The sequence below is a fragment of the Eptesicus fuscus genome, chromosome 16 (assembly GCF_027574615.1).
Source record: "Eptesicus fuscus isolate TK198812 chromosome 16, DD_ASM_mEF_20220401, whole genome shotgun sequence".
Classification (NCBI taxonomy): Eukaryota; Metazoa; Chordata; class Mammalia; order Chiroptera; family Vespertilionidae; genus Eptesicus; species Eptesicus fuscus.
In genome coordinates, this window is record NC_072488.1 from 40,728,419 (window position 1) to 40,749,442 (window position 21,024).

Here is a 21,024-nt window from a genome sequence, read left to right on the forward strand (position 1 = left end):
TTACATTGAAAAAATTCTTGATAACTAAACCATTTGATTAGTAATGGAACCAGGAGTAGTTCTAAATCTGAAATGGTCAAAATTCCAACTATAATATATTCACATGAAGCAAAAACCATTAAGATCACCCTGCTCAGTTGGTTGGAGAGTCATCCCGCACACCGAAAGGTTGCTGGTTCAATTCTGAGTCAGGTTACAGGTTTGATCCCAGATCGGGGTGCTTATGGGAAGCAATCTATCAATGTTCCTCTCTCTATTCATATCCCTCTCTTCCCTTATCTCTAAAATCATTACAAAAATATATCCTTTGGTAAGAAAAAACACACACAACAAACTAAAGCCATTCGGCTCCTTTTTAAAAAGTACACAGAACTTAAAGTAATGTAAATTGAGTTTTTAAATGTCAGGGATAATATTGCGTACCATGCATTCTATACACCATCAATCTAATACTGACATTAAGTGTACAATAGGATTAACATTTAAATACAGGGGTGGACAGAAGTAGGTTTACAGTTTTGAGTACGTGAAACAGAGTTTATTCTTTTATTATTTACTAGAGGCCCGGTGTATGAAATTCGTGCACGGGGGTGGGGGGGTGGGGGGTGTCCCTCAGCCCAGCCTGCCCTCTCTCCAATCTGGGACCCCTCGAGGGATGTCCGACTGCCTGTTTAGGCCCGATCCCAAACGGGCAGTCGGACATCCCTCTCACAATCCAGGACTGCTGGCTCCCAACTGCTCACCTGCCTGCCTGCCTGATTGCCTCTAACCGCTTCTGCCTACCAACTGGCCTGCTCACCCCCTAACCACTCCCCTGCCAGCCTGACTGATGCTTAACTGCTCCCCTGCCAGCCTGTTTGCCCCTAACTGCCCTCCCCTGCAGGCCTGGTCACCCCCCACTGCTCCCCCTGCAGGCCTGGGTCCCTCCCAACTGCCCTTCACTGCAGGCCTGGTCGCCCCCAACTTCCCTCCTCTGCAGGCTTGATCGCCCCCAACTGCCCTCCTTTGCAGGCCTGGTCCTCCCAACTGCCCTCCCCTGCTGGCCATCTTGTGGCGGCCATCTTGTGTCCACATGGGGGCAGCCATCTTGAGTGTTGGAGTGATGGTCAATCTGCATATTACTCTTTTATTAGATAGGATAGAGGCCTGGTGCACGGGTGGGAACTGGCTGATTTGTCCTGAAGGATGTCCCGGATCAGGGTAGGGGTTCCTTTGGGGCGTGCGGCAGCCTGGGCAAGGGGCCTGTGGTGGTTTGCAGGCCGGCCACGCCCCCTGGCAACCCAAGCGGAGGCCCTGGGATCTGGGGTTTATTTATCCTGTACAATAGAAACTTTGTAGCCTGGAGCGGAGCTAAGCCTTCTGCTTGCTCCGTAGCAGCAGCCATTTCTGTTGGGATTTATGTATCTACTATAATTGAAACTTTGTAGCCTTAAGCGGAGGCCTGGGCCAGCCAGGGTGCACAGAAAGCTTGGCTTCCTCCATCGCCAGGGGCAACCCTAGCCTCCTGCTCTTTCCAGTTCCGCGGCTGCTGCCATTTCTGTTTGGATTTATGTATCTTCTATCATTGAAACTTTGTAGCCTTGAGTGGAAGCCTAGGCCAGCAAGGGCAGGCAGAAAGCTTGACTTCCTCCATTGCCGGGGAAACCCAAGCCTCCCTCCTGCTCTCTGTGGCCATAGCCATCTTAGTTGGGTTTATTTGCATATTTGCTCCTGATTGGCTGGTGGGCGTGGGTTGTAGGTGTAGTGGAGTGATGGTTAATATATATTTTTCAGATTACTCTTGCAGAACCATGAGAAACCAGAAACTTAGTAATAGTAATCTTTACCACCATGATTCTTTCATCCTTTACTTAGTCCCCTTCTCAGATTTTAAATTCTGTGAAGACAGCAGTTGTCTTATCTTTTGATATCCCCTGCCAGATTTAACAATGTCCTAAATTTATTCAAGGAAGAATTTTATAGGTGCATGTAAAAATCTAGATAACCTTAAGGAACTTGGTTTAATTAGCATTTTAAGCACCAATGTGTTAAAGAACGTGGTTAGATTAAGGGCATTATTGCCAGATTCAAGAAATTCTTAAAATTCTAGTTATTAAAGAACTTTAGATTTTCACTTTCCTTGAAGCTCACTTTTCATAATGAGCATCTATTGAGCATTTGGTTCTACATACACTTTAAATAAGCAGTACTCTTAACAGGGAAGTAATATTTATAGTTCACAAGGAGAGCCTATAACCAAATAAGACAATGTTGTCATCTCTTAAGTCTACTCGATAAAGATAAATATCTAAATATTCTGACAGCACGCCTTAGAAAACATTCTAAATTTTACAGTATGCACTTATAAATTTTATTTTTATTCTCTTATATCTTGACACTCTTAAGATCAAAGTAACTCTAAACAAAATAAAAATATTTATTTCTTTGCCAGAAATTTTCTTTAGAAAATACTTTTCTTTTCTTACTTAGTATGTACCAAAGCTGAATTTAAAAATACTGAACAATATTGACTTGAAGAAAAAGTTAAATATATCCAAATGTCTTTATCTGCTGAAAGATAAAACTTGCCAACTTCCCAAATGAATCATAATAATGAAATTAATCAAAATCAATTTTTTTCCTATGGTAAAAACCAATGACCACCTTAATAACTGTTCTAGAACAGATATTCCTTGTTCTTAGAAAACAAAGTATTAAACTGTGGATAGGTGAATTTGGGGGAAAGTGAAAAGATCAAAGGGCAGAAGCAAAAAATAGAAATGGCTGATATCAACAGCATTCCGTGGACACGTCTGTCTCTATCAAGCGTTGAGTCCACAAGTACCCATCTAGGCGCTGACTTCTCCATCCAATTAATAAAAGCCTATGTGGTCATCCTGCCCTCACGCCATGATGCCTTCACGCTGCAACGAGCGATTACCAGGAGGCGCACTGGTGGGTAGGGCTGCAAGTGCGGCACGGAGGCGAGTCTCCGGCTCCGCGTGGTGAAGTCAGGGGTCCCACGGCTCCGCAAGGCGCAGAGGCGGGACCCCCAGCTCCGGCCTACCTCTTTGGGGCAATCCATCGAGGAACCCCGGATGGGTGAGCAGGGCCTACCTCTTTGGGGTGATTGATCGCAAGGCTCCCACACAGGCCAGGCTGGGGAACCCCCCCTCCCCCGAGTACATGAATTTTGTGCACCGGGCCTCTAGTGGAGGAAATAAGAAACTTATACTAGATGAGTACAAAGGGTCCATCCTTCTAGCTGTATTAAGTTGTTTTACTATTAAAGAAGATGCCAGTCATATTTAAATATCGAAGGAGGAGTAAGATGGAGGGAGATAGAACACAGAAACTCCTTAAAAGACCCTGCTGGTCCAAGAGACAAGAAGTTTCCCAAATACTGTAGAGTATACTTTATTTTTTTATTTTCTTTCACAGGCCAGTACAACAGTCAGTGTGAAAAAGGAAAAGGCAATAAACCTCAGAAGCACAAGTTTGACAATATAAATCAAACATGACCTTAGAGCAACAAATCTGGCAAAAGAACGTTTTTTTGCGGACACTCTATAAGGATTAGTTATGATGCTCATCGCATGGCAGGAATATTAAAACAGTATGTTACTTTAAAAGTGTCCAGTTTTCCAATACAACAAAAGTAAAATCTGTACTTTTCACATGATTTTAGGAGGGGAAAAATTAAGCTAAAAATTTCTAGCTTAATAAATGCTGCCAAAATTACACCCTTGCTTGAACTCATCTAACAAATGTTTGAAGGTATATGTTAACTATTTTAAAGATCTTATTGCATAATGGGGCCTAAAATAATCATACCTATTATTCAATTTTATAGTTTAAAACATATCTATTAATAACCAATAACCTAACCAATCCTATTTTTCTCTACTACTCAATATTAATTATGATTCTTGAATGTTTATATTGTAACCTGAAATATTGAACTCATTAATTCTAGGGTGTGTGGGATTTTGGGGGCTTTTTTGGGGTAGATTTCTCAGGATTTTTTATATGGGCAATCATGTCATTTGAAAATAGGGACAATTTTTATTATTTTCCAATCTATATAATTTTTGTATTCTTTTCGTACCTTACTGAACTGCTTAGGACTTTCAGCACTATGTTTAAAGAGTGATAAGAGCATATTATCTTTGCCTTGTTACAGCATTCAGTCTTTGCCATTAAGTATACATTAGCTGTAGGTATTTATAGATGTTCCTTATCAAACTGAGTTAGTTCCTTTTGTATAACTGTTTCTTAGTGTGTTTTTTTTTTAAATCATTAATGGGTACTGAATTTTATCAAATTCTTTTTCTCCATCAACTGATGTAATCATGGGATTTTTCTTCTTTAGCATGTTAATATGGCAGATTATTTATATTGCATTTCAAAATAGTGAACCAGCCCTGCATCCCTACAAAATTATATATTGGTTAATTCTATTTGCTTATACTTTGTTAAGGATTTACCCATCTGTAATGATATAGGAATATGAATCTACGGGGGGGTGGGGTTACTTTTTTTGCCATCAAAGCAATAGGGGCTTTTTAAATGATCTATTTCACATTGGGTGAGATATAGTATATTTGAAGTTTGTATTTTTCAAGGAACTGGTTCACTACATCAGAGTTGTTAAATTTATTTGTACAAAGTTATTTTTAGTATTTCCTTATTATTGGTATTCATGTCTGCAAGGTCTATGGTGCTATCTTCCATTTCACTCCTGCCTGATATTGTAATTTATTTCTTTTATTCCTGTCCATCTTGCTAGAGGTTTATCAATTCAATGATCTTTTTGAAGAACTGGCTCTTTCTTTCATTGACTTTTCTCTATTGTTTTTCTGTTTTCAATGTTATTGATTTTTGCTTTCATCTTTATTTCCTTCCTCCTCCTAGCTTTGGGTAAAATTTGATTTTTTGTTTGTTTGTTTGTTTTTTGATTTGATAGTGAGAGGGGAAGGGGGAAGAGAAAGAGGGAGAGAACGCAACATCAATTTGCTGTTCCACTTACTTATGCATTTGTTAGTTGATTCTTGTATGTGTGTCCTGACCAGAGAACGAACCTGCAACCTTTGTATATCAAGATGACTCTCTGACCAACTGAGCTATCTGGCCAAGGCTGCTTTTTGCTTTAAGGTTCTTGAGGTAGGAGCTTAGATAACCAGAGATATTTTTCTTTCCTAAGATGTGCTATAAATCTCCCTCTCAGCATGGCTTTAGCCATGTCCCACAAACTTTAATTGGATGCGTTCTTATTTTCATTCAATTCAAAATATTTTTATTACCCTTGAGACTTCCTCTTTGAACCGTGGATTATTTAGTTGTGCTGTTCAGAGATTTTTCCAGTTATGTTTCTATTACTGATTTGATTTTGCTGTGGTCAGAGAACAAATTCAGAATGATTTCAATTCCTTTGTATTTGTTGAGGTTTGTTTTTATGGCCCAGTATACAGCTTATTGGCACAGTTCTGTAGGCATTAGAAAAGGTGGTATACACCATAATTTGGTGGGAGTGTCCTATAAGTGTCAATTATATACTAAGTAGAGGCCCGGTGCATGAAATTCATGCACGGGGGAGGTGGAGGCCCTCAGCCCAGCCTGCATCCTCTCCAATCTGGGACCCCTCCAGGGATGTCCGGCTGTCTGTTTAGGCCCGATGGGATCGGGCCTAAATGGGCAGCCGGACATCCCTCTCACAATCCAGGACTGCTGGCTCCCAACTGCTCGCCTGCCTGCCTGATTGCCCCTAACCGCTTCTGCTTGCCAGCCTGATCACCCCCTAACCACTCTCCTGCCAGCCTGATTAATGCCTAACTGCTCCCCTGCCAGCCTGTTTGCCCCCAACTTCCCTCCTCTGCTGGCCTGGTCACCCCTAACTGCCCTCCCCTGTAGGGTTGATCACCCCCAACTGCCCTCCCTTGCAGGCTTGTTTCCTCCCAACTGCTCTCCACTGCAGGCCTGGGTCCCCCCCCATCTGCCCTTCCCTGCATGCCCAGTCACCCCCAACTTCCCTCCTCTGCCAGCCTGGTCCCTCCCAACTGCCCTCCCCCGCTGGCCATCTTGTGTCCACATGGGGGCAGGATCTTTGACCACATGGGGTCAGCAGTCTTGTGTGTTGGAGTATTGGTCAATCTGCATATTATTCTTTTATTAGATAGGATAGAGGCCTGGTGCACGGGTGGGGGCCGGCTGGTTTTCCCTGAAGGATGTCCCGGATCAGGGTGGGGGTTCCCTTGGGGTGTGGGGCAGCCTGGGCGAGGGCCCTGTGGTTGTTTGCAGGCCGGCCACGCCCCCTGGCAACCCAAGCGGAGGCCCTGGGATCTGGGGGTTTATGTATCTTCTACAATTGAAACTTTGTAGCCTGGAGCGGAGCCAAGCCTTCTGCTTGCTCCGTGGCAGCAGCCATTTCTGTTGGAATTTATAATTGAAACTTTGTAGCCTTAAGCGGAGGCCTGGGCCAGCCAGGGTGTGCAGAAAGTTTGGCTTCCTCCATTGCCGGGGGCAACCCTCGCCTCCTGCTCTTTCCAGCTCCGTTGCTGCCGCCATTTCTGTTTGGGTTTGTTTACCTTCTATAATTGAAACTTTGTAGCCTTGAGTGGAGGCCTAGGCCAGCAAGGGCAGGCAGAAAGCTTGGCTTCCTCCATTGCCTGGGAAACCCAAGCCTCCCTCCTGCTCTCTATGGCTGTAGCCATCTTGGTTGGGTTTATTTGCATATTTGCTCCTGATTGGCTGGTGGTGTAGCAGAGGTATGGTCAATTTGCATGTTATTTTTACTAGATAGGCTGGTTGATTGTTTAATGCTTCTATATTCTTGCTGACTTTCTGCTTAATTGTTCTATCATTTGTTGAGAAACAGGTGTTGAAGTCTCCAACTATAATTTTGGACATGTCCTTTTTCTCCATTCAGTTTTATCAGTTTTTGCATCATATACTGGTATTTTGCAGCTTTATTGTTTGATGCAAGCACATTTAAGACCGCTATGTCTTCTTGATGGATTTATCCTTTTGTCATTATATAATGGTCATTTACTGTTTTGGGTAATTTTCTTTGCTCTCAGGTCTACTTTATCTGATTATCAATATAGTCATTCCTGCTTTCTTAAGATTAATGTTTGCATGATACACCTTCCTTCTAGTTTAAATATGTTTAGATCGTTATGTTTGAAGTTTCTTGTAGACATCACAGGGGTGGGTCATGCTTTTAATCTATTTGGGCAATATCTATATTTTAACTGGTATATTTAGACCATATATTTTTAATGTTATGAGTATGTTAGGGCTAATATGCCATTTGTTTCCTTTTTGTACTATGTTTTCTTTATCCTGCTTTCCTGTGGGTTACTTGAATATTTCTGGAAATCCCTTTCTGATTTACCTAGTGTTTTTAAGTATATCTCCTTATGTAGTTTTCTTAGCGGTTACTCAAAGTATTACATTATATAAACTTAACTTTTCACAGAATACTACTGTCATCATTTTACCCTCCCCACTTATAGCTGTCTTAAATATTTCCTCTACATACTGTTAGAACCACAAGTGTTACAAATTTTGCTTAACTGTCAAACACAATTTAGAAAACGCAAAGTAAGAAAAATCTATTGTACTCAGCCAAACTTTTACACTTTGAATTGTTCTTTCCAAGATTCCTTTCCTTATCATTTTTCTTTTTTGAAAACTTTTTTTAGCAATTTTTTAGGCTAAGTATGGTAGAGACATATCCCCTTAATTCTTTCATCTGAGAATGTCTTGATTTCCCTTTCATTTCAGAAGAGTATTTTCTCTAGAAATAGGGTTTGGGGCTTAATGTTCTGGTTCTTTTCTTTCAGCACTTGACAAATGTGTCATTTCCTTCTGACACCCATGGTTTCTGATGAGAAATCTGTCATCCGAACTGTTTCTTCTATCTATATAAAATCTCATTTCTCTTGTGCTGATTTCAACATTAACTTATCTCTAGTTTTTAGAAGTCTAACTTTGCAGTATCTTGGTATAAATTTCAATGGGTTTATTTTGTTTAATGTTCACCCAGCTTCCTGAATTGCAGATTTACATTTTTTGCCAAATTTGGGAAATTTTCAGCCACTATTTCCTTAAGTACTTTCTCAACCTTGTCCTCTTTCTTTCTCTCCTGGGAACCCAATGACACAAGAGTTAAATCTTTTTTATAATCCCACAGTTCTCTGAGGCTCTGTGGATAATTCTTTTCAATCTATTTTTTTTTTCTGTTGTTCAGATTAGGCATTTCCTTTTGTTCTAGCTGCTCTATTTTGCCCACTCACCGAGCCACTGTATCAGTTATTATATTTTTCAGTTCTTATATCTTCTATTTGCTAAAATTTTCTATTTTTTTATGTTTCATGTCTATCAATTGTTTTTTATTGAAGTGACAAGCTCACTGCTTATAATGTCTGCCAATATTCAAATGTGAATAACCAGATTTTGTCAGTTGATCTCAAGTAGTTTTGGTGGTCTATGAAACAAGTAGCTAGTTCAACTTGAAAATTACATACTTGTTTTTTCTCAAAACAATCATCTTAAGTTCAGAAGTGGTGCTTTGTAAAGAAATCATTTTATCATTCGGAATAGTAAGATATACAGCATATACACAATGATTAGATGTAATAACATAGTTTTTACTGCTTTACCAAGGATATTCTTACGGAGTTTTTTAAAACTGCAATTGCATGGCAGTGAAGAACACAAGGACTACTAATTCAGTATGTTGTCAACCACTGGTACTACCAGCCACTGGTTTTGCACCATCAGTGCAAATGTAAACACAGTGAATAAAACAAATGATGTTTTAGTGTTACTGAGAAAAACGGCTGATCCAATTTACAGATCTGATTTAAATTTTGCCAATAGGGAATATCAACATTTAAAGAATTGGAAGAGAAGTTCACCAATAAAAAAGAAAACAATTCAATATAGCAACGGAACCAGTACACTATGGATCTATTCTAATAGTGCTAATATTCTATTATGGTTCCATAATAGTACTCTATATTACCCTATAATACATAAATATGTCCCATAGCATTCTTTATAGCAAAAAAGTAAAAATCCTAGATTATGTATTATATTCAACTAGAGGCCCGATGCACAAAGATTAGTGCAAGAATGGGCCTTCCTTCCCCTGGCTGCTGGCACCACCTTTACTCTGGCCAGAGCCGCCTTTCCACCTTCCCTGCCCAGAGGCCCAAAGCGGCTGGGGTGGTGCGGAATGCCTGTGTATGCAAATTAACTCACCAGCTTTGTTGGTTTAATTTACATACTCACTCCTGATTGGCTGGTGGGTGTCAAGAAGGTACGGTCAATTAGCATGTTGCTCTTTTATTAGTGTAGATTGTCATGTCTCTATTTGGCATTAATCCCAAATAGTAAATTGTAAGAATTAACTCCTCATCCTGTTTTATGTCTTTCATGACTTTGATTTTTTTTAGAAAGTACTGCCTAGTTATTTTGTGGACTGTCCCTCAATAGGTTTGCCTGATACTTCCTCCTGATTAGATTCAGATTAGACCCTTCAGGTAAAATATCATAGAGGTGGTAATATGTTCTTTCCTGATATCAGGAAGCAGACAATGCTGATTTTTCACCTTACTGGTTAATGTTAACTTTACTTAATTAAGGTCTGCCAGGTTTCTCCACTGTAAAGTTAATTTTCCCCCGTTTTTTTTTTTTTTTTGTGTGTGTGTGTGTGTGTTTTGTTTTTGTTTTTTCCCCTTTGTTTTTAATAAGCATCCTATGGGAAGTTAGTTTTAGACTATGTAAATATCCAAGTTACTCCTAAAACTTTTGCCCATTCATTTTAACATCTATTGATGATTCTTATCTGAGTTAATTACATTATGATGACTGCTGGTATAGCCAGCCTCTAACATGATCCCCATCTCCTGGTACTCACAGCCTTGTACAATCAATCCCCTTCCCTTGTGTAACTTGTTTTTAACCAACTGAATATGACAATATTAAGGGAATATCACTTCTGTGATTGGGTTTCAAAAGACTGACTTCTATTTTGCCAAGAGTCGCTTTCTTAGCTTACATGTTTTAATAAAGTTAACACAACAAGAAACTGAGGGCAGCCTGCAGTCCACAGCCCACAAGAAACTGAATGCCACCAACAATCAATGAGTGAATCAGGAAGTGGATCCTTCCCCCAATCAAACCTTCATATGACACCCCAAACCCAAGCTGTCACCTTGATTTCAGCCTTCTGACATACCATGAAGCAGAGAACCCAATTAAGCCCACAGCAACTGTGAAATAAAAATGTGTTTTTCTAAGCTACTACACTTTGGGGTAATTTGTTATGGAGCAATAGATTAGCTCATACAATTGCCATATGGTAGGGTAGACTTCTAATTCTTTCATTTCTTCAACATTTATTATTTGGCTTTCTCCTCTAGGGAAAGGCTTTCTTTTCTCCTCCATTTCTGAACATATTAGTGTGGACTCATGGATTTTATTTTAATGGGTTATAATCTTTTATTATCATTATCAAATTTGATGCTTAAATTGTCCTACATTTGGCCATTGGGAGTCCTTCCCTTCAGTCTGGTTCCTGTGTCCTTTTAACATGCCCCCATCGTTCTCTGGGACCTCATTATGTCCTAGCACAAGATGTTCCAAGCAGACATTATACTTTCTCTGCCCCAGTACTGAAATTAGCTATTTCTCCAAGGAGCCCTAGGTCCTTTTAGTTAGAATGGCTAGTGGTATCACTTGAAGAAGAAAAGTTTTTAATTTTAATGTTCTCTTATTTTAAACTATGATTAATTCTGAGTACACCTGATTTTTACTGAGCTGTCTGAATTAATTTTTACTATATGAATTTGTATCTTTATATTGCTTATTAATATTCTGAAACGAGAGCCTGCTATTTATACCCTTTTACAGAACCATTAGTGAGAAGGAGAGGGAGAAATGCCCATCCATGTGCACTGCAATAGGCTAGGCATAATCAAGTAATAAACACTGCATATTCTCTGGTTCCTCAAACATATAATTTTGCAACTGTAGAGGTCCATGGGCTTCCAGGTAGACATAGTACCCATCAGTAGATGAGTAGATAAAAAAGGTGTGATAATTTATACCAAGAATACCTCACAGTAGTAACAAAGAAGACTCTCTTACCCTTTGAGACAGCATGGAGGGACCTTGAGAGTATCATACTAAGTGAGATAAGTCAGTCAGAGAAAGAGAAGTATCATATGATCTCACTCATATGTGGAATCTAAGTAACAAAATAAACTGATGAACGGAGTGAATCCAGAGACATGGAAGCATGGAACAGAGAATGGAATCTTGGAAGGAAGACAGGGTAGGGAGGGTGGGTGGAAGGTAATCAACCAAAGACCTTGTATGCATATATGCATACTCCATGGACACAGACAATAGGGTGGTGAAGGCCTGGAGTAGGGAGGGGAAGGGCCAGAAGGGGTCATTGGGGGTAAAAAGGGAACATATGGAATATTGTTAATAAAGAATTATTTTTAAAAATCAATATATATATAAAAGGCTAAGCGCCTGTCCAACCGGTACCTATGACACGCAATGACCACCAGGGGGCAGATGCTCAAAGCAGGAGCTTCAGTGACTTGGCAGCAGTGATTCTCGGGTGATGCGCACCCAGGAACCAGAGAGGAGGGAGCCCAATTGGAGGGAGCCCAATTCCAGGGTGTGTCACCTGAGAACTTCCCTCTCACAATCCGGAACCCCTCAGGGGATGGTAGAGAGCCAGTTTCAGCCCAATCCCTACAGGCCAGGCCGAGGGACCCCACCTGCTGGAGGGACCCCACTCACTCCGCAGACGGCCTTCAAGCCTCAGCACCACCCCAGGTGCGGCCAGCTGGCTGAGGAGGGACAATGGGAGGTTGGCTCCAGGGCATGTCCAACCCATCTCACCCAGACCCACCCTACCAGCCACCCTCTAATTAATTTCCTTTCAATGTGCATGAATCTGTGCACTGGCACACTAGTAAATAAATAAAAAGAAAAGATCATATTAGAAAATGACTTTGGAAATGATCAGCACTCGAAGAATTCATAAAAAATGGAAAATGAAATAAAAATAGTAGAAAACTAATACAAGAAAAATTCACCAAATACAAAGTGAATGACTAAATACTGGAAAAGAATCAGTAGAATATGGTTCTAGTCTAATAGTTTAATCTTCTATTACGAATTTATCATAATCTATATTATTCTTTAAGTTTTCTTATACTATAATGAAACATTACTTTGGTTCTATTATGGTTCATATTCTAATATAGTTTTAGAAATCATGTAAGAAAAAGTTTAAGTAGGAAGGAGTTAAGAGTCACAAAGGGAACAAAATAATTATTCTTTTTATTAAATATTAAAAGCAAAGTATAACTTTAATTTGGTCAATAATAACTCTAAGTTATGCATATTGCTAGAGTAAGAGTAATTACCAACACTAACCCTACAAAACTATCTTTAAAGTGACTTTAAGGGATGGCATTTTTTAAAATGATCTGACTATTTAACACACAGTTGTAAGTACTTCCTTATTTTATGAACACACAAAGATGGGCCAAATTATTCTGGGTCTCTGTCAGAAAAAAATATTTTCTGAGTAGTCACACAACTACTGTGGCTGTGGATAGAACAAGATTCTTCTACCTTAAGTAGATTTAAGTTAAAAGCAAAGAGGAATTGTGCCGGAAACAAATCAGTTTCACTAAAAGAGAGATGTTGACAGGAAGCCAGGAAGGCTGGTCAACAACCTTAATTGCTCTAACCACTCACCCTTTAGTTGAGATATTGTTAGCTGAAGCAGCTTCCACCTTGGTTTGTCCCATGTAAGTTTCTGTTATTTCCTGCCTAAGGGCTACATGTAAGTTTCTGTTTATCTTGCCTAAGATGTTTTCCCCAAAACCTCAATAAGAGGGATGGCAGGGCCAGAGCAGGGGTAGTTCTCCCACTAGAGGTGGACTACCGCCTGGCCCCCCATTTTGCCAAATTGAATTTCTTCAAGTTTCCTTTCATTTGTGTGCGGCCCTTCTCCAGAACTCGAACCCTGAACCGGAACCCTGGACCACATGGGACGTGGAAAGGGATTCCTACAGAATTGCTTTGAAAGAATCAGTTTCCCGTTATGATTACCTTACTATACTGTAAGCTCCATGAGGAAAGCACTTTTTCTCACTATCCTTCAGTGCATAATATATAAAAAACATTATATATATAAAAAATGTTTGAATTATCACCAAAGTATGCTTTTATAACTCTTTATTATCCCTTTGTTATTTCTTTGAAAAAATGTTTTGAGTTCCAAACAATTGGTATGTGAACTTTATACATAGTCCATTTGCCAATTAACCATCTTCTTTATGCCAACCCACAATTTTTCCAGAAATGAGGCTTCCAACATTTAAGAAAACTCTTAAAAGACAGAATACTTGTCCAAAAAGGTTAAGAATAATATTCTACAACGTGCTTATACACTGTAAGCAATTAATAAAGCCAAGGATTTAAGAAGATTTCATTCCCAAAGGTACAAAATATCTCTCCACAAGCAAAAGACACACACCAAAAGCTTTATTAAAGCAGAGAGCTCTTAAAAACAATGTAAAAAAAGCACACCTGCTAGCTCTTATTATCTGGTTTTATTCTAACAATAAAATTACTTTTCCTCAAATTAACACAATTCTTTACACAAAGTCCTAAAATCCTTCAGACATTTCACATATACTAATTTAAATTTCAGTAACTACTTTACTTTAGTTCAAACTAAATATGTAATACAGTAAGTGTTGATCCTTTGTCAAGTTCTAATGGATTTTTTAAAAGATAAAAACTGACGGATCTAGAAAGTAATCTTTAAAAAATTATCTTTGTGAATACAAACATAAATGTAACAAAGGGAAATTCACTGAAAACAAGAAAATAAAAAAACATTTATGTGCTGGACACTGTTATGGACTTTACATACATGATCTCATTTATCCTCCAAACAATCTTCTGGATAAACAAGGGTGTTACGGGTAAGCAGCTTGCACAAGGTCTCACAGCTGGTAGTGGCAGAGACCAAATTTGAATTCAAGCTAATTCCCATGGTATTCTTGCCAATAGTATATCATACAGCCACACCCTTTCTATATTATACGGGAAAAGCAATAAGGTATTGGAGTCATTTTCTTTTCATCTTAGAACACTTAAATTCAAGTGGTTTGTCACTGCCAACTCACACTGGCACAGCAACTTGAAATGCGTTGTTCATATATCTAACACAGTAGTCATAATCACAGAAACATGACAGTAAGAGGGTGTGAGATAGGTGGAGACAGCTGAGAAGAGGAGTAAGGGGATGGAAAATATAAAATAGTATTACATGAAAACCATCCAATAACTTCCTGTAGGAACAATAGTAATTTGGTACTATATTTTAATTTAAAAACACATATACTCCCAAAACAAAATTCTAGACATAGCATTTTAAATCATTATAATTGAGAAAATAATCTCAAAACAGAGGAAATGAAGTCCTAGCAGTGGAACAGTTCTAGATGATGGTAAGAGACCATCTTGACTATGGCCACTGGAATAGTGGAAGTAGACAGAAGTAGGTTAGTAAAATGGAGGTCAGGGAACACTAAAACAAGGATGACCATAACGACTTAAAGTGATGGTGGAACCTAATAGGAAAATATGACACAGTAATCTAAATTCTGAATGAAAAACTAGAGCATCTAGGAAGATGTTAGACGATAGCAATGAGAAGAAATAAAGGAAAGTGCAGTCAGGTAGAAGGAAAGACTGCACAAAAGTTAATAAGTAATGATCTATTAGGGGGGTCAGCAAACTATGGCCCCAGGCCAAATCAGGCCTACACCATTCTTGGGTTTGTTTTTTTTGTGTGTGTGGTGGTATCTTTTTTAATTGAGATATTAATTGACACATCAAATTAGTTTCAAGTGTACAGCATGATTCAGTATTTATATATATTGTAAAATGATCACCACAATAATTACAATTAGCATCTGTTACCATACATCTACAAAGATATTTTTTCTCATGATGCAAACTTTTTAAAAAATATGTATTTTGATTAATTTCAGAGAGGAAGGGAGAGGGAGAGAAACATCAATGATGAGAGAGAATTATTGATTGGCTGCCTTCTGCACGCCCCCCACTGGGGAATGAGCCCACAACCCAGGCATGTGCCTTTGACCAGAATTGAACTCACGACCCTTCAGTCCGCAGGCCGATGCTCTGTCCACTAACCGGCCAGGGCTAATGATGCAAACTTTTAAGAGCTACTCTCTTAGCAACTTTCAAATATGTAATACATTACCATTAACTGTCATAATGCTGTGTGTTTCATCCCCAGAGTTGTGCAGCCATTACCACAATCAAACTTAGAGCATTTTCATCACCCCAAAAGAAAGCCTGCACCCACTGGCAGTAATTCCCGTTTCCCTGACTCACCCCAATCCTAAACAACCAATAATCTCTCTCTCTCTCTCTCTCTCTCTCTCTCTCTCTCTCTCTCTCTATCTCTATATATCTATATATATATATATACACATACACACACACACATATATACACATACACACACACACACACACACACACACACACTACAGGCCCATTGCACGAAGATTCGTGCAACAGACCTTCCTTCCCCTGGCTGCCGGCACCAGTTTTCCTCCAGCACCTGGGACCTAGGCCTTTGCTCTGGCCGCTGCCTTATGTCTTCACTCCGGCTGGAGCCTTCAGTCTCCGCTCCAGCCAGAGCGCCACTCCTGTAGCTCCCTCCGCCCTCACTCTCATAGCATGTGTCCTACCCCGCCCAGCCACTCCACACTTTTATGTGTGTTGCCCAGAGGCCCAGTGTGGCTGGGCGGGGGGGGGGGGGGGACGGACTGTCATCTTTGTTGGGTCAATTTGCATACTCACTCCTGATTGGCTGGTGGGTGTCGTGAAGTGATGGTCAACTTGCATACTTCTCTTTTATTATTGTAGATGTTTGCCTATTCTGGATATCTACACTAATAAAAGAGTAAGATACAAATTGTCCGTACCTTCGCGACGCCCACCAGCCAATCAGGAGTATGCAAATTAACCGAACAAAGATGGCAGGTTAATTTGCATATGCAGGCACTGAGCAACCAGGGCAGGGAGGGACGCTTGCGTTGTCACCACAGCAACGATGCAGGCATTCTGCACCGCCCCAGCCACTCCCGGCCTCTGGGCAGCATGGGAAGGCGGAAAGGCAGCTCTAGGCCGGAGCGAAAAGGCGGCTCCGGCAGCCAGGGGAAGGAAGGCCCGTTCTTGCATGAATCTTCGTGCATCAGGCTTCCAGTTACATATAATAATTGTGTGTTCCTTGTTTTACTTAGCAGAGTAACTTCAAGGTTTATCTATATAGTAGCAAGAATCAATACTTTTACTGCCAAAAATATTTCCTTGTATGGATATAGCACATTTATTTATCCATTCATCAGTGGATGGGCATTTAGACTGTTTCCTTTTTTGGGGCGGGAGGGGGCTAGTAAGATGTTATTATGAACATTCATGTACAAGTTTTTCATTTCATTTCTTGCAGGTATATAGTTTAGGAATACTAGGCCATATGGTAACTCTGTTTTAACATTTTGAAAACTGTTTTCTAAAGCAACTACAACATTTGCATTTTTCATAGTAATGTTATAAGGGCTCTGATTTCTCTACATCCTCACTAACATATATTTTGTTGTATTATAGCCATGCCAGTGGGTGTAAAATGGTATCTCAGGTGGCTTGATTTGCATTTCCCTAAAGACTAATGATGTTGAGCATTAGTTTATCTTCTCTGGAGAAATGTCTACTTAGATCCTTTACCCATTTTTTAGTTGGGTGTGCTTTGTTCCTGAATCCTAAGAATTCTTTATATACTAGAGGACCAATGCATGAAATTTGTGGAAGGGGCTCGGCACCCACCGTCACAGCAGCTGCCTCTGCCTCCGCCCCTGATGCTTCAGCTTCATCTGGAAGGTTGTCCAGAAGGACGTCTTGGAAATTACCATATTATGCTTTTATGATTACAGATTCTAAATAGAAGTCCTTTATCAGATCTATGATTTTCAAAACTGTTCTCCCATTTTGTGGGTGTCTTTTCATTTTTTTGGTGTCCTTTGAAGTACTTAAGTTGTGTGAATTTTGGTGATGTTCAATTTATCTTTAATCTTTTGTTGTTTGTGCTTTTAGAAACAATTTGCCACCTGTTTGTAACTTTAAGTTTTAGTGGAACACAGTCACAGCTTGTTTATTTGTGTGTTGTCTATAGCTGCATAAGGTACAATGCTAGAGGTGAGAATTTGCAAAAGACTGTATGGCCCACAAAGCCTAAAATATTTGTTATCTGGCCCTTTACAGAAAAAGTTTCCCAACTCCTGATCTAACACAATGCCAACAACTCCCACCCACCCCTAACTTAAAATGAGCAGACTTCCCTCAATTAAAGGGGCTGCATGGCAGATGATATCCTTTGAACAGTAGCAGAATTTTGGTTATGGTTAACCTGGTACAGAAAATACTTTTTGTGAAAAGACTGACAATACAAGGGTAATAGCTATGAACTGGTGAGGGAAGAGGTACAGTATAAAGTATACCATCAGACGCCAAATGTAATTTTCACTGCCTACAATCCCATCAGAGTACCAAATAGAATATTGTGCAACGTATGAAATAAAACATTGAAGAGGTTATTTTTACTACTTTCTATATAGCCTAACCTCTTGTAAGCTAGAACCAGTTTTTAATAACTTAGCTGCCCTGGGGGGTATAAACTTCCAGTTATGCGATAAATAAGTACTTAAGGATGTAATGTACAATATGATGACTATAGTTAACACTGCCATATGACATAAACGAAAGTTAAGAAAGTAAACTCTAGGAGTTCTCATCACACGAAAATTTTTTTTCTTTCCTTTTTATTGTATCTACATGAAATGATGGATTTTAACTGAACCTATTGTGGTAATCAAACCATCATGCTGTATACCTTAAACTTATACTGATATGTGTCAATTATTTCTCAATAAAATTGAGAAAAAAAACAATAACTTAACTGCCAGAGTAAGGAATTTTATCTTTTTTTTGGTATACAAGAACATATGAAGAATACAATTGGACCTAAGGAAAAAACCTGCTATAAGACAAGAAAATTCTTCCTTTTACTACCAAAAACTATTTCCTCATATGGGTATATCACATTTATTTATCCATTCATCAGTTGATGGACATTTAGACTGTTTCCTTTTTTCTTTTTGGCTATTAAGAATATGTTTTCATTCATCTTTGTAAAGCCAAGAGAAACTTGAGGAAGTGATCTCTTCAGACAGATGCTAGTATATGAAATTGCATCAACTCTCTCTTGATATGCCCAGCTTTAAAGTAAACCAAAACCTATGTCCTTGATGAAATTGAGAACAGCTGAACCAACTCTGGCTATGGGCTTCTCATTTTGTGAAATAATATATTCCCTATTTTTGGACCACTTTTGGGTGGGTATTCTGTTACTTGTCACCCAAAACATTGACATATTTTCTACTTTGTTAGCTACACAGAAATTAGAATGAAGTATATGAAACCTAAATCTGCCAAGCCAAGAATACTACATGCTACTTTTAGAAGTTTGATTTTCAGAAATTTAAACAGAATTTTGCACTTTATCTTACCCAATACTGACAAGAACTCTAAATCAGGCAGTCATGTGGCCATTTTATAGATGCAGGTTACTCTAATATAGGTGTTCCAATTCTATATTCCATTCATGTTTCATCACATCATATTATATCTCATGATATCAGTACAGAAAAAATTCACTGAAAGCAACATAACCAACAAAATGATTACAGTATTCTTTCAGCCCTTAAATAATTATTTGACATTACACAACTCTATTTGATGAGTAAAGTAATTACAATGAATAATAAAATGCCCAAATAGCTGCTACATGTTAAGTTCAAACTGGGCAAGCAGAGTGACCAGAACAAATCTAGCACCTTATAATGGCTCTAATACAGACTCAGGCCTATGGCTGCTTTTATGGAATAAATTCATCTTACTTGGTCTTCCTCTTTTCCTGATGCCTTCTACTTTTCCCAGCATGACTATCTTTTCCAAAGAATCCCCATTCTCACGATGTGCCTGAAGTAGGGCAGCTTCAGTTTTGACATTTTTGCCTACAGTGCTGATGATAAATATAACAACTCAGTTGCACCTCTGTTGGTTTCCCAAGCCAGCAGGACAAGGGCCTACTCACCCATCCATCATTTACATTTAAATTCCATGAGAGACACTACAATAGGAACTGGCTTTACAAAGATGAATAAAAACACATCCCCTGCTCTAAAGGAGCCCACAGTTTAGGAGGAAAGGAGATTAAACACAATGAAATATATGATGCGCTTTAATATAACTTACTTACAGATGGCTAATAGTTGCCTGGGGGAGGTGGGAAAAAAGTACATAAAAATGCACCACTAAGTGAAAAAGGATGAGGCATCTGAGAACCAAGTGACATGACTTGGATATAGCATAAGGATAGCCAGAAATAAGGATTAGAACTTGAGTGCCATGAAAGGAGCTTAACTTTTTAATTCTAGAATATTAATTCTAGTAGCACTGACTTTTAAATAGTGACACTAGATTTCCTCTTCAGAAGAAAAACTCTGGTGCTAATACTAAGAATAGAAGGAAGAAACAAGAAACTGGAGGCAAAAAGAGCAAAGCATTAAATAGGTTACAGAAAACAGTCCTGATGAGAAATAAATGAAACTGCAACAATGCCAGTGGTAATGGGAATAAAGAAGCTGATTCAAGAGGCATTAGGCATCTAAATGTGAGGACATGTTTGCTATAACATGATACTTACGTTCCTGAAAAAACTTCATGTTCTTAACATTAAAAATAACATGGCTTAAGGAAAGGAGTTGAAACAGACACTCAAAACTTAAGCAACTCAGTAACCAGAGCACTAACAAAACCAACAAAAACCCTAATAAGCATATTAACATAAAGATGTACTAAATAAGTATGGAACTTTTCAAAGGTACCAATGAAAGTATCAGGAAAAAGAATATGGTATATTTCAAGTTAACTTATTTAAAAAAAAGGAAAAATGCACAAACATCTGGAGAAATAGTAAAATTAATTTTTCTAACACTAATACATGGCCAAATTGAGTAAAGAGAAAGAACCTCCTACCTAATAAAGAGGGAATATGCTAATTGACCCTCAGACCATTGCAAAGATGGTGGCGCCCACAGCCAATAAGGAGGGAATATATTGACTGCCACAACCTCAAAGATGGCGGTGCCCACAGTCACAAGATGGCAGCTCCCAGTCCCCTCAGCCCCCCAGCTACCCAGAGCCTGCCCAAGGTGCAGGCAAGCCTCAGATGGCAGCTGCCCAGCTGCTCAGGGCCGGCCGTGTCAGCAGCAGAGGTGTGATGGGGTGTCGCCTTTCCCTGATCGCCGGGTCGCCTCCCGGACTGTGAGAGGGGGAAGGCCGGGCTGAGGGACCCTCCCTGCTCCAGTGCATGCATTTTCATTCACGGGGCCTCCTAGTATGGCTATAATACAGTACTGCATTCTTCAGTTTACTGCTTTCAACTGTATTAGTATATTCTGGATTCAGCTGCCACTAATTCATGGCACAAAACACTAAGATGCTGGGAACATTATAAATACATTTATTTTCCTCTTCATCAACAGTATGTGAACCAGACTGTAATGTCTCAAAAGTCCTTGAAGTAAATGACTGAGCTTCCCATCCTCACAGCAGGCAGGCCATGTTTCCATGTTTTACGCTTATGACTTAGGTAGTAGTAGTGCCCGGCCAGCGTGGCTCAGTGGTTAAGCAGGAGGTCATGGTTCAATTCCCATTCAGGGCACATGCCCAGTGTGGGGCATGCAGAAAGCAACCAATCAATGGTTCTCTCTCACCATTGATGTTTCTATCTCTCTCTCCCTCTCCCTTCCTCTCTGAAATCAATAAAATATATTAA

The 21,024-nt window shown here is 39.4% G+C and overlaps 1 protein-coding gene across 1 annotated transcript in view; it reads right to left on the reverse strand.

The window, feature by feature from the left end:
• Nucleotides 1-21,024, reverse strand: part of PPP3R1 (protein phosphatase 3 regulatory subunit B, alpha) — a 59,166-nt gene that overhangs the window by 25,762 nt on the left and 12,380 nt on the right. The gene's annotated exons all lie outside the window — the stretch shown is intronic.